Here is a 15390-nt window from a genome sequence, read left to right on the forward strand (position 1 = left end):
GAGTCCACCCTTATCCATTTGCCTCTCACCTCTCTTTAGGTATTTATAAGCTTTAATCAGATACCCCCTCAGTCTTCTCCCCAGGCTGAACAGATCCAGGTTACTCAGCCTTTCCTCATAAGGGAGATGCTCCAGACACACTGAGTCACTTATACTGTCATGTGGGAAGGTAGAAAGGGCACTGAGGCCTCTGGGGAGTATTTCCCAGCCCATCTTCTGCCAAGAAAGGACATCCAGAAGTATGTGGGACTGATCACAGGGCTCAACAGTGGTGGCAGCCAAATGTGCCACCAGGAGAGAAACTGGAGAAGAAACCAGGGGAGAAGAGAGGAGACACCTCTCACTTGCAGTGCCCAAGATTCCTGTGCCCCAGCCCTGCTGCATCTCCTTCAGCATCTGCGTGCTCTCACCAGCTTCTCACAGGCTCACCTCACTAACTGAAGAGGTGCACCTATCTTCAGAGAAATTCTTCTTGGATTACATTAGATGTGCATTTGTTTAGCTGCGAGATCAAACAAACCCAGCTCAGATGGCCCCGAGAAAGCACTTAGATGAAAAACGTGTCTAGAAGTAATGAAAACCTGTGCAAACCCTAGCCTTATTTCAGCTTTTAAAACAGATCAGCATCAGCATCCAGAACCCTAGATACTGCATTCCAGATTGAATTTTGAAGCTTCAAGAAGGAACAAACCATAATAGGCCTCTGTCATGGTATGACAGGCTGACATGGTTGGCTCAGAATAGTCCCTTCATGGGATCGAGGGACAGATGAACTTTGTGAATTACTTTCAGTTTTTTGTATTAGAGAACAGTAATTCCCCTTGCTGCAACCCAATTTCTAACCACAGTGAATTGCTCTGAGCTCAGTCCCAGAGATTCCTATTTGTGGGAACAATCCCCATCTTCAGAAAGAGTAAGACGGGAATGAATGAATGAATTCCCTCTGGAAGAAGAGACTGTTTGGAAGCTTAAGAATGAAAAAAAAAGATGGTTACCTGGATTGGAAGTGGCTCAGGAGATCAGAAGAAGCAACAACAGCTCTGAAAAAAGGAAACAAACCCAGTCACATCTCTTTTAAAGAAAAAAGGTTAAAACCCAAGGATGACCCAGGGACCAGAAGCTCTTTTGCTTTGGACCATCACCTCTAAAGACCCTAGTACAGTGGCCTCTGAAAAAGACTGGGGTCTTTAGGTATTGAGTACAAAGAATATGAATAATATCACCTAATAAAGCACTGAGTTGGAGAAACATCTATTTTGATCTATTTGTGGGTTGTTTTTTTTTTAACTTCTGTACTTAAGTAATTGTCTCCCTTTAAAAAAAAAAAAAAGGTGTGCATAATATATGACAGAGGCAAAAGAATATTAAAGTAGTAATTACTTCTACTTAACAATTAGTAGTACTGTTTGAGAATGTTTTGAATGAGATTTATTGTATGTTTGCTCTTTTTAAATTTAGAATTATAAGCTTAGCTCTGATTATTTTTCCACCAAAAATTAAGAATAATTTATAGCACTTTTTTTGGGGGGGGGGGGAGGGGAGAGGGGGCTCTGAAGAGAGGGATGCAAAAACAGGAAAAAACATGTAGGAAGGATAAATTTTTTTGTATGTAAGCAACGTTTAAATGGACTAATTAAATTTACCATAATCAATAAAATGTGTGAGTCAAGTTTATTGAAGTGGCTATTTCCCATTGCATAATTTCCCTGGGGAACTTTCATTTTTAATTCAAAAATAATAATAAAAAATAATAAAAAAAACCCAAGCCCCTGAGCACTTACTGTAAATATGCCAGCATATGTGTGAGGTTAAGAAAAGCACGAGCCTACACCCAGGAATCAAAGAGGGGCTTACCACTGCTTTGACACTAATTGTAAAAGCTAAACATTTTCTAGAAACATAATCAAATATTAACTGCCACGGGGGACTCATTCAGCAGTTCACAGTAATTCTAATAACGTACAGAGCCTTTCACCTTTAGGTCACCAGTTCAAACCCACTTTGGGCTAGTTAGTAAACAGAAGGTAAATCCCAAGTCCAGTGAAGAGCCAGAGGACGGTATATGCCAGTGCATCTGTCAGGCAGAAGTGAGAAAGTGCGTTCCTTTTGTTTTCTTCTTTGCATCCTAGGTCATCCATGATTCCCCTGTGTCCAATGAGGCCATCTCTTCTGTGGACTCACCATACATTCCTTGGCCTCAGATCCTCCCTTCTGGAAATGGAATGGGGAACTGCTCTTCTTGCTGCCCTTTCTCAATGGCATCTTGCTGCGGTGTTTCTAAATATTTCTGTATCCTCCCTCTCAGGAAAACCTAAGTAGCAATATCACTACTGTCCCCCTTCTGTGTGCACAGTTCCTCCTAATGAATTATTTCATGTACTTGGAGCACAATGTGGAAAACACACTGATCTAACATGTAATTGAAAATAACCGGCCCCCACCCCCCTGCCTCAGGCTGCACAACAACCGGTTCTGCCAACAACAGCACCATTTGAGAACAGAAGCAGAGTCCTCATTTCAGCTTTGCACCTGGCTTCAGGTAGGAATTCTCACACTGCTTGGAGCCACCGTGGCTTCTACATGAACTCACAACTCCAGCCTGAGCCCTCGGCACCGACACTGCTGACTGCCCCAAAGCAGCTCAAATTTTGTGCCAAACACCTACACGTCTCCCCACTACACCAATGTCTGGACAGATCCTTGCTCTACCATGTCTTTCATGAGGAAAGCACGAATTTGGCTCCTCATTTTTTTATTTTTATTTATTTTCCCCAGCTGAGTGCCAACCAGAGGATGGCTATGTGAAGCAACCTAAGAACAGGTGGTGACCAACACAGACAGTCTCCTTCCTCACACACACAATCTATGTCTTGTGTGCACAGACACAGCAGACGCTGCCTCAGGAAACTGTACTTGCTGAGAACAAATCTTGTTGTGTTTAATTTGTGGATCTCATTTTAGGCTGAATTAGTTCCCAAGGCTTGGTAAGGCCAACTTACTGCCAGGCCACAACAGCTTCTGGTGGGAAACAGCCTGCTGTGAGACGAGATCAGTTTGTGAATACATCCAATTCAAGTGATTATGATGCCACAGTCACATCGAAGCAGTGCTGCTGATCCATTATACGGTGTGCTATAAACAGCAGCTGTTGCTGTCTTGCAGGATCTATCTTCAAGTTAGGACCCACGATCAACCCACAGGCAGGTTCAACCTCCCTAGAAGCACACTGCTTTATTTATCAATGAAACATGAGTCTTGGGTGCTCCTCTGGGAGCAGAATGCAGGCTAGATGAGTTCTAGCTTGCTTCTGCTTGCTGTCTTTCGCAGGCACTCCACAGTTTCCTGCTTCTCCCCAGCCAGGCTCCATACACACAGTGAATTTGATACTTTAAGGTATCAAAATAATCAGTTTAATGCATACACACAGAAGAAATGTCCTGTGCATGCCCAGATAGTCTGTTCATGTGATGGGGAAGGGCTAGAGTGGAACGACCCCTTCCTATGGCTAGAGGAAAGCTAGACAAGGAAAACTTTGATATTCTAGGAAATCCAAAGCTCAGAGGGGATGATGTGGAGGCTGTTTTATGGTATTTAGTTATAGCATGCAATCCCATCTTTCTGGCTATGTTGATATATAAATATATCCACGTACGTGCGTGAGCACACATAATAGTCTGAGGCCTCAATTGTGTCTTACTCTAATGTAGATGAAAAGTTGAGGAGCTGCAAGGAACAATTCTTTCATTGTCCTTTACACATTTGGGTTAATGTTTCCTCCTTGAATTAGTCCTTACCAGAATGTTCCCTCTCTACTCACCACAAGCTAGTAGTGCCAATTTCCCTCCATGGCAGCTCCAGTGACAGCTGTTTACTTGGAAGCTCATGGATTTGATATATGGGTGCTAGCCACAAATTAATGGAATACTTTCCAGATGCAAAGTCTTTAAACATTTAAACAATAAGCCCAAAGCACTAAGCTGTTTTGGCCATTTTTTCTCTTCGCTCTGGATGTCACTTGGAGATGATGTAATCACAATTACTTGAGACAATGAACAGAACACTTAATTGGTTTTGGAGTAACAGCATGGGTTGCTGGATGGCAGTCAGTCGATGGTGCCATTTGTCACCTGAAGCCAAGATATGAAATGGCCGAGAAGGACAGTGGAATAAAGAAGAAAAAGAAGTACTGAAGCTAACTGCTAGCAGGTGGCCTTCCCAGCCTAGTCAGAGAGCTGTGCGTGCTGGCCCAGCCTCCCGGGTTCAGGTAAGATACACTTGGCATAGACACTAAAGAACAGTTCTCAAAATGTCTCTGGAGGCTCTCTGGAGCATTTCAGAACAACAGAAGTGTGTGGAGGATGATTACAGTGAACAGGGATCACTAAAGCGCCTTAAACCTCTCCGTGCCAGGTGTTATCTAGAAATCAGTCTGGAGCAGAGGACCTAGCTCAGAAATGGAGACCCAAATCAGTCCCAGACATGTCTCTCTTACAAACTAGACCTTCAGCAGATCTCAACTTGCCCCTAATGCACCCTAATGCTGAGGACTAGGACAAGTCCTCCTGACAGCATTTGAGGGCAAAGATCAGCATACGAAAGCAGGCTAAATTTCTATGGGGCTGTAAGTTTAACTGTTGGTATCTTTGCTCAAAGACAACAACAGGTCAATTTGAAAACTTCTGTGAAGTAGAATGGCTGCACTGAAGCTGGATGGTAATGATTTATACCACCTCAGAACCTGGGCCAAGAAGTGTAACTGACTTCTTGGCCAATTTACATCACTTTTTTCTTATCCCTTTGCGTTTTCTTTGGCATCTCCTTTGCATTTTCTCATTTTCTTCCCCCAAAATTTAATGTGATCTGGTCAGTTGAGCTACCAGGACATCGATTTTTTATCCAGACATTAGGGGGAGAAACCTTCTTAAACACTTCTATCTACTTACAAATGCCAGCAAACATGAGCTGTGTGCTCTCGTATTAGACAAGGCTAAGACAGAGCTCCAAGCAGCCCTGCCTGAACTTGAAGTCAGTTCAAGCCTGAAATACTGCCTGTTTGAAGGTTTCTTCTTTATTCCTTCCAATGCTGTGATTAATTAGAGAATTAATACATATTAAAGTTATCATCATTTTTACTAGATGGAAAAATTTAAATTCATTATCTAATGGGAGGAAAATAAGCATCATTTTACAAGGGCTTTAGAGCAAGAGCGGTAATAACAAACCACCCCAAACTCTAGTCCACAGGCAGCACAGACATCTGCTAAAAAAATACGATGATTCCCCCACCCACCACCCTCAAATTTAGGGATTTGTGGGGAATACGGGCCTTGCCTGAAGTTGTTTGGCAGGAATCCTCATGCGAAGTTCTTATTTAATGAAATCATGTGGTAGTAAATCAAACACAGAACCAGGAATAAGTAAATCCACCACATCCTTTGAAAAAAAGTATGGTTTGATTCTGTCGACTCAAGTTGCCTGGGCAATGAATTATCTATATTTGTCAACTAAAAAGCCATCAACCGACAATCATCCATCTTTTTGGTACAATTTTCTAATCCTCAGCCTCAAAGCTGAGCTGAGAGCCAGCACAACATGGACAGGTTAGTCACAAAAAGACCTGCTAGAACTAGTGCTAAACTGTTGTATCTTTGCAAAGTCTGTGCAAATGGCACAAAATGCAAAACTTGTGCCCTCTTGCAAAGTGTTCACATCTGAATGTTAAAAGAAAGGTGGCAAATTTGTGTCATGAACGTGAGGGAAAGCAGGTAGAAAGAGCACATTGACATTATGATACAAAAACTTAGAAGTTGGCTTTATGGACTTGGTAGTTATGGTGGTGGTTGGTGTTGATTATCTGAAGGGTCCTTTCCAACCACAATGATTGTATCTAATAACTTCTGATGTCAGAAGGAGCCTTAACACAGATCCACTTTACATGGCTTTCTCTTTGCCCACGGAGATTCAGGGCCATGGAAAGGTGCTGAGTAGCTTTCTGATGAATTCCTTATAATTAGGTCACAACTATTACAGCTCAAAGGATCTCTCACAGAACATTTTTCTTCTGAGACTTTCCACAGAAACTACGCCTACTGAATCTGCAATATCTGCATACAGTGTTTGATGTTTTGTAAACTATGATTCAATTTTCTGTGTTGTCTTCATTATTTTTCCCTGGAAAATTTGATGTTAAAAAAGGAAGTAGTAAGTTCAGTGCATTTTCTTTCTTTTTTAAGGAAATCTGCATTTTCTGTGGAAACCACAATGGAAACAACCACTTCTTGTCAACATTTCCCTTAGGAGTAATAAAACCTGATTTTCATTCACTAGTGTGCCCAAGCAAACAAGCAGAAGAGAGAACATCAGTGGTCTTTACAAACAAGATTTACAGAGATTTTGTGAGGAAGCAATTGGAAGAGGCATTATATCAGATGTGTCCATTTTAACCATGACCCACCTGCTGAGACTGCTGTGCTACCTGTAGTTGCTGCTTGAAATTAATTCAATAACTTAATTACATGAGAACTCCCTTGGCTCTTCTCTCCTTAATTTAATGACAAAAAATACAAAATTTTCACCCTACCTCACTCCATAACATGATGAACAATTTAATGTTATTAGTTTTATAACTGAGTACTTTTAAGTATTGAGATGATGGTTTTATTCTTGCTGGTCTGTCCTGTATTTGTTGTTGTTTCAGCTTTGTGATTCATCACTGTGAAATCAAAATGAAATAGCTCTTCAGAAATCTTGGGATTTCCTAGAATCCCCATCTGAATGTCATTTAAGAAGATTTGGCTTTGTAATTAACCGTTTCTGAGGGAGTTAAAAATATAAACAACTCAAATGTGGCATTTTTACAACCTTAATAAAACCAAATGCAACATTTACTAGGTATGCACTTTAACAAAAAGAAAAAGGTTGCTACAGCAAAACAGCAATCCTGGTAATTTTAAGTGAAACCGATGGCAATTGTAGAACAGCAAGGTGCATGTTATTGCCCTAAGAAAAATTCTGTCTTTGTCCTTTAATAGCAGAACTAGATAAAACAAGAGATTACCGTGTAGAAACAGGCTGAAGTGCTCAGAAAAAAACCAAAGTAACTTCTCCACTGCATAGCAAATCCCATACCAAAAATGTCCCCCACCAGCCATGATCTTCAGCTCTCCTGAATGCCAGTGACTTTCCTAGAATTACTGTGGACTCAAAGAGATAAAGCTAATTCATGGATATATCCACAATGTGTTTCCTCAAGCAAAATGGACTGCTGTAGGAATAAGCATAGGCTAAGAACAGCTGTGGGAGGGAGGCAGTGGTGGCTGCTATGCCATAGCCAGAGGGAGATGACCTGTGTGCTCTCAGTGATTCTTTATGGTCCAATTTACAGAAGTATGGAATGAACTACAGCCGGGTGATGTTATTCGAACTTCTTTGGTTTTGTTGAAAAAAATAAAACAATTCTGGATACCTAAAAATTTTCTTCTGCCTATTTTGTAGCCCAGTTTAAAAAAAAAAAAAAAAAAAGTAGCATGAATTCTGAAATTAGGAAATGTTTTCATTCTTATACTTCCTTCTCTGTCACTAAAAGAAAGCCACGTTCCAGAATGGTCCATCTGGGACTGGATTCATGTTTTTTATTGTATTTTTTTTTCCTTTCTTTCATTAACAGAGAAAATAAAACACCAGAAAATCACTGACTCCAACACTGACCTCCTACAGAAGGTGCCTTGCTGTTACAAGTAGATACTGGCTGTGTAGATATAGCTATGTGTTACCATGCCTGGTTAGATAAAGTGCTCCGAAATTAGGATCATATCATCATATGTGCTGTTTATTCCTTTCACAGCAAGGTAGAAATGAATTTGGAATAAGCCTTCCAAGATGACTTCAATCCTCTTCCTTTCCTAGCAGAAATTGATGTAGCTATCAGAGGCTGCAAGGGAATGCCATGTAACATTACCCATGTCAAGCTTTAGACTGCTGCACACAAAGAGCATTACGTTTTATGGCTCCTGTAGAATACTAGGGGATACTAATTTTACAGGTGCATTCTAGCAAACTGCAGTCCTTAATATCAGAATGTCATTAAAAATAATGCACTCCTTATGCCCGGGCAGTTAATTTAATATTAAATCAATAAAACATTTACTAGGACTGGTGAGAGGCATGGTTGCTGACAGGAGACTCAACTCATGGCAACAAATGTCTCCTCACCCTTTGCATACAGCTGCTGCTTTACTGTAGAAGACGTTTTTCGTCCTGACAAATCACCTCCCTAAGCCCTAATGAGTGCAGAAATTCAGAACATTTGTGGGACATTTATTACCAAGAAAACACAAGGGCCTTTTGGGAGATTTGAATAGACAGCAACAATCAGCTACGAGCCAAGCTCAGTCCAGCAGGGAACACAAAATGATTCTCTTGGCCACACTGAAAGAGATTGCAGCTCTTTCCAACTGGTTTCACCTCTGGGTATGAAGGTTGGGTGGAGCTCTTTCCTCCACTGACTTTCCACTGGTGGAGCTATTGCAGCCTCCATCAGATTGCTGACAAAATTCTGAAATGACAGATTTTTGGGATAGTACCGGTCACAAACTGTCTGCTGCTGAGCACAGCAAATCCCCTGGCACAGCCACCTCTTCTGCCCCAAGGTTACTTCCTGTTTTACAAGAGTCATCCCAGAAGTAATGCCTCTATTTATTTCCATGGAAACTACAACAGATAAAGGAGTGCAGTAGCAGTATTTGACAGAGATACTTCTCAGCTACAAAACACTATTTTTGAACACAGTCATCACCGTTAGCTATGCATTTTCACTAGTGATGAACAAGAGTTTGCATGCTGCACTCGTAACAATCTGCACAAGTGGAGGTGGCCCACTGTCACTGTCACCACTGCTGAAATGCACCACCCACCACCTCACTGTGTGACATCCACTCTTTGGTCTCCATAAGCATTCAGCAATGTCAGTGGGCACATTTTTTTTCCACATGGAGGAATTCAATTCCCCCCCCTTTTCTCCATATGCATTTTCATGTCAAATGCAATTGCGCCAGGCTGCCCCTCTGCTGCCATCTGTCACACAGCAACAAAATGTGACAGGATATTGGTGAGAAGGCTCAATCTCTCCTGAAATACCATCAACACCTGCCTCTGACATCAGGGGACAACATCATAAAATGGGATGCATTACTTTTGGAACAACCCTCATATTTGAGCACAAAATCCAGAATTTTGCCAGTTAGCCTGATGGGTGATGTGCTATAGCGATATTAAGGGGATGACTGGGGAACACTGACTTCCATGAGCAGAACCATTTTAGTATAGTTCACTCAGAAATGCTCCCAGCAGACTCTCCTCCCAGCTGCTTCCAGGAGCAAGGACGTGGGTACATACAAGGCATACAAGGACCAAGTCTGGTCCTTGCCTGATGTGTCTGCCTGGATGATGAGGTACTTCCTCCTGTGTCTTCCCTAAGCTCTGAGTATTTGGGACAAGCCCGGGCCTTAGCAGCAATGACTTCTCCTGACACTGCTGGTGTTATTCGTGTGATGAGCCTCTGCGTTACGCTTACAGGAACACTTTAGCTGTGACCCACAAAGCCAAGCCCAGACACATTTAATATCAAACTCAATCCCTAGTAGCTTCCCTTAGACATCAGCATTCCAGCACATATAATATGATGAAAACAAATTTTGTACCATGAAAGCAAAAATATGGGTAAGGTCTGGAAGTGTATTTAGGATGTGGTTTTCATAAGCACTCAGCGCTGGTTTAACTCTGCTTCTATTACAGTCAAGGGTAAGTAAACCCCACTGACTTCATTGGGAGCGGAATTAGGCCAGCAAGGGGTGGTTTTGAAAATCCCACCCTTAGCTTTTATATAACGTAGAAAATAAGAATCACATGCAAACCTTCAGAGAGTAATTGGTCCATTAAAGTGCATATCGTCATTTATCTTAGCCACCATCTTCAAGCTGAAGATCTGCAGCACTGATAGATGTGGGCTGGTGACTGCTGGGGAACACCCTCAGGCCTGGGGGAAGTCACAGGGCCAGCTGAAAGCCATGCCTTGACACTGCTATCAGTAAATAACAACAAGGATTTTCTAAAAAACAAACATGCCTATAGAGCTATCTGCATTGAAGTGACAGAAGAGATTTCAATTGGAAGAACTAAAATCTTTATGTTCCACCTTTATGTTCCTTTGATCATCCCGATTTATGACAAAAATATCTCTGTGATGGGCAAACAAACCAATCCCTATATTTACCACCTGTCTTTTCAGTGAACTTGATAACACTCATACAGAAAAACATGGGTGAAAGCTTTTTTCACCAGCAGTGCGCATACCAACCTGGAATACACTGTTCACCTGCCCATGATTCAGGAGAAGATGAAAAGGAGGAAAACAACCCACTGTTGAAGGGGCTGTTCCCTGAAGCACAGCTTTGCAGCATGTTGCCGTTCACCATAGGAAGTCTCGGCAGTAGGCAGAGGGTGAGGTGGCCTTGGAGGGGTTGTGCAGGGGCAACTGCCTTTGCTTGTTCCCCAGGTGTGTGGGACCCTGGTGTGCACAGAAGTGAGTCAGGTGTGAGTTGTTCTCAGGCACCCAAGAAGCTCAAACAGGGGCATCAGAACATGAAGGCATCTTTGTTGTGCAAGAGGTTTTGCTAGGTTTGCTCATGAGAACTAGCAGAACATAACACAAGGGGAATTCTGTATTTCATCACTGCTTTGACATCACCAGCGGTGACAGAAGGATATGGCCACCATGTTGTTTTCTGACCCCAAGTGCCCCAGCTCCAGCTGAACCTGGGAACTCCCCATGTGCTTGAATGAGAAGTGCTGTCAGCTTAATCCTAATTCTGTCAGCAGAGCATTTATCAAGCCAAAGTATCAGGTAGGGATAAAAACAACACGTGTCCTTCAGAGCAACGCAGTCAGTGCTCCCCATTGCGCCCAAGTCACTATTCACCCCTCTCTGCCCTGGCCTGGGCATAGGCATGTTGATTACAAGCACTTTGCTGATACCTTGGCATCTGCTGGCTGATTGCTGTTCACTCCTGTTGTTGGGGCACAAGTGCCCCAGTAAATCCTTACACATTCTGATCATGTCAAGTCCTTGCTGCAGCAAGGCTCTGCGGCTCCAGCTCAGCTGTCAAAACAGCCACTGCTCCATGCTTCTGGTCAAGCTCTGACCACAGCACTGGGAGCGCTCTGCAGAGACCCTGAGGTTCCCTGAGATGGGAGTAGGGTCAATCCCTGCTCTCGGATCTGCGCAGCAAGAAAAAAGCCACTGTGCACAAGTAGTAAGCAGTGCTGTGAACAGGGACTGGAGTCCTGGGGTTGGTGTTACCACTCTATCTAGGTTCGGGCTCCTAGCTTACCCCAGAAAGTGCCATGGATGTTTCTCAGCCATACCTGAAACTTTACTCGCACTGGGGAGACAGCTGTACCCAGCTACGGTCCCCAGCAACTGTAACCCTCACTGGCTCTTCATCTAGCATATGAGAAGTGACCCCTGGAGACTTTGGGCTATTGAGGGAAAAGATGCTTTTATCATACATTTTTGCCATAGCAGACACGCAGGGCTCTTTGCCAAGTTCCTTCGTTCTTTCCCCTGCTTTATTTGCACAGATGTTTTTGCCAAGGCTTGTCATCAACTTGGGGAGGGGGCAGTTGAAAAAAAAATAAAAAAAATAATAAAAATGACCGAACAAGTTGAAGAAATTGCAAATAGTAAATCTGGCACTCGCTAGGCCAAGCCCAATAAGTTGCTGAGGTTGTACTTTTCAGATTTGGCTTTAGTCTCTTGTAAATTTTCAGTTATTTTTAACCCACCTCTCTGAGAGAGCCTAGGAATGAGAAAGTAATCGTTTCATCAACTCAGGCTATATAAATCTCCTTGGGGTTTATTATTTGCTGTTTCATTTTACTGGCACAAGTGCTCCTACGAAAGTACAATAACCTCCTCATTGATTTACAACTTGGAAGCAGGCACACACTGAAAAACCCAGCGTGCAGCACCTGAGGAAAAGTGCACCAAGTTAATTGAAAAGCTTCAGGAAACTGGAATTCCTCGCAGTGATACTGTCACATGCGTCAGTCGCCAGATGTAACTCCAATTTTCTGCTTTCATAATAAGAATTCAATCGATATCCCCAGAAATAAAAATCTGCAGCCAGAATAACAGCACATTTATCATTGGCAGGTTTAAGCCTTAGAACAGAGCTGTGTGCAGCTCTTAGCTGAAGGGCTAGTAAGTACTGTGGGTGCTTTATTTTCTTTTTTATGCATGTGTGGTTTTGTGCATGTACCTATGCATGTGCATTCCCACAGACATATACATATACATCTCCTGAGGAAGCCCAAGATTAGAAAGAGGATTTTGTCTCTGGAGAGCTCCCATAGCGTGAGTTCACATCAGTGCCCTCATGCTTTTTTTTTTTTTACCCATTCTGTTCTTCCGCCGAGCCCACATCCCCATCTTTCTTTCACACAGATTTTCCTGCAGGCTGCCCACACACTTGAACTGTGCAGTCATTTGCCAGGTACAGGGGATATTCTCCAAGAAGCCTTTGATTAGAAACACAGATGCTGTCAGCTGCCTGCTTCTTTATCAACATACCTACATACATCCCAGTGATAATGCTTTTGTTGTCTTTTGGATATCTAAGGATTGCAATCCTGCCCTGAAGGTGTGGCACCATAGAGTGTTATGGAAAACCAGGCAATAGGCATATATTAACACACTCTGCTTTCTGGAGGTGATAGCAAGACTTACTCTACAGAGGACCACAGCCAGACAGACACTGCTGAATGGCATTATTTTTATTCAAATTCAGAGGTTTCCTGGTTGGCAGGTGTCCCATGCTACTGAGTGAGGCTTTTATTTTATTGGGGTTGGATTCATCGTGCATTGCTGAATACAGTACAAAACTCCCACTTTCATGCTCCACGCTCACAATTTGCCTTGGAAGGCAACATACAGCATCTCTAAACACAAGGCCACTTTGATTTCTATATGTAAGAAACAGGCTCTGCGTCACACTTTGGTGAGAGCTTATCTGCATCTACAGGTTTACTGGTCTATGAAGTCCCCAGCAGGGATTTAGCTCTTCTTGTAAAGATAGCAGGCATTTGCCTAATGTGAACATTCCCATGCAGATTTCATTAGGATGAAAAAAAAGCCCCTTTGCTGTTTTCCAACAGTTTTTAAGCAATGTTTGGCTTTATATACTTAGACCAACAGAGTTGATTTATGAATCTTCCTGTTAAAAAGGACAGCTTCTGGATGATGCACAAGTGATCATTTCCTCCCACGTATCTAATATCTGCAATTCCCTTCCAGATTAAAAAAACATTCAATGCAGTGAAATCAATGTCCTCACTAGAGTTTAAACTCTTTCGTATATTTTGCATTCAATCACTCTTAATATGTTGCACTCACACGTGTGCACACAAGCATGAACCTATGTAGGTGAATAACATCTAAATAAAATACACATTATAACAACATTGTTTGCTACATGGAGGCAAACACAGAAGACCACCAAGACTCATGGATACTTGCCAAGAACACAGGTTACTGCAACTTTCTTTGCCCGAAGCCAGTGCTGCAGCTCTCCCTCTGCATCCCATCAGTGGGCCACAGCAGGAACCACATGCCAAAGCCAACCAGCACACAACAATGGCATAGCCCCAATTTCCACCTATTTGACAACCAGCAGACCTTTGGTAACCATCAGGATTTCTACCAGATCCCTGGGCTTCCTGATGCTCAAAGTCCTAACTGAGCACTGGTCCCAGGAACAGCAGTAGGCTCATACCACGGCTGCGTGGGAGATCTGAGTACCTTCAACCAGGTCTTGGGACCAGCAGCAACATGTTTGTGACTCCGGCACCTTCCAAAACAAACCAGGCTGTTCTGCTGTTAATGTACACCTCTCAGCATTTGCTCTCAGTCTGCACAAAGCTAAGTTTAATATCAACAACAAAAAAGGTGAAAATTTATAGCAACTTAATGATGTAGCTAAATATTGCCTTATCACCGTGTTAAACAGTTTAATCTTTGTTAGTAGCACACATATTGCACTCAGAAGAGTAAAACAACTCAAGTATGAGAAGCCAAATTACTTCTCAGATTTATTAGACATTTGATATGGGCTGACTTCCCCAGGCAAACAAAGCCCTTACGGGTAGCACAACCAGCACAAAAAGCCAGTCTGGAAATCGGTCCCTCCTCAGCACTGTCAGAAGATACCACAAGGCCGCAAACCTCCCCTCTGTCCACAAGTGCTTGGTGAGAAACACCATTCTCCTGCTGACTATCAGGAGGCTTCTCCCACCAGCTGCCATGCAAGGGCTGTGAACCTCTCCCACAGATGCAGAAGAATGACATCTGAGCTTGCTATGCCATTCAGATAAGTAGCATTTAGGTATTTTCCACAAAGTACACCTCTCACACCTGAGATCTTCTTCCCTCTTTAATCATTTGCCCAAATCGCACTGGTGCCTGATTTTCATGAGGCCAGATGGGTGAAATGCAGAAGAACGTACCTCACAGGAACAACTGACCTCCAGGAACAGAGTAATGAGGTAATTCTGAGGAGAGTGCCCATATTACTCTGCAATCTGTGAGAAGAGCCAAGTCAACGAGTCAATCCAAAGTACTCTTCATATTAACCTGCCTCTAAAGTTTAGGTAAACTTCCTGATCACTTAGACTTTCAATTTATTTTTAGGGAACTACTTCTAGTAAGTGGTTCAAGATGGATTATAGTTCAACTGGAAGCTTGGGAATAAAAAGATGGTCACAGGAAAGCTGGGTTCAATTCTTGCCTCTGCCACAGACTTCCTGTATAAATCAGGATGCATTGCACCGGGGGGTATTCACTTATCTAACTCAAAACATCTAATTTCAATGCCTATATTAAGAGCTCAGGCTTCCATTACAGTCAGTTGAGCGAGCTAGGCTGGGCTGATTCAAAGGACTCTCAGGAGCAGTGCGCTTTCCAGCTACATAAGGAGTAGAGGCTTCTAATCTGAGAGCATAAGGCAAACTCCAAAATACCCTCTGTCCTTCTGGCATCCTTGGAGCTCAGCCATCCAATATTTTGCAAGGAATTTTAAAACATGAGACTTCACATATAACAGATTCAGCTCTACACACTGTTGGGGCTTTTTTTTTTTTTTTTAGGACTGTAAACTTCCCCTTCACAAACCATCCCATTTTGGATTGATGCTATATCAGAATCTGAAGATTGTGCTATTGAGCAGCTACTCAGAATCATGGGGTGATAAATTAAAACAGGAAACGGACCATTTCTACTATCAGGGTCACTGTTGTCAACTACTTACAGGGCAATTGACTTGTCAAGCTGTTTCTGAA

At 42.6% G+C, this 15390-nt stretch overlaps 1 long non-coding RNA gene across 10 annotated transcripts in view; it reads right to left on the reverse strand.

Annotated features, from left to right (window-relative positions):
- The window catches only part of LOC122157305, a 302268-nt gene that overhangs the window by 37620 nt on the left and 249258 nt on the right, over nucleotides 1-15390 (reverse strand). For all 10 annotated transcript variants that reach the window (XR_006167834.1, XR_006167843.1, XR_006167852.1 and 7 more), the window contains one exon: nucleotides 996-1040. This is a non-coding gene — a long non-coding RNA (uncharacterized LOC122157305). The remainder of the gene's footprint in view (nucleotides 1-995; nucleotides 1041-15390) is intronic.

This window comes from Centrocercus urophasianus, unplaced genomic scaffold, assembly GCF_019232065.1.
Source record: "Centrocercus urophasianus isolate 14NV4802_14NV808 unplaced genomic scaffold, USGS_Curo_1.0 seq_10, whole genome shotgun sequence".
NCBI classification, from domain to species: Eukaryota; Metazoa; Chordata; class Aves; order Galliformes; family Phasianidae; genus Centrocercus; species Centrocercus urophasianus.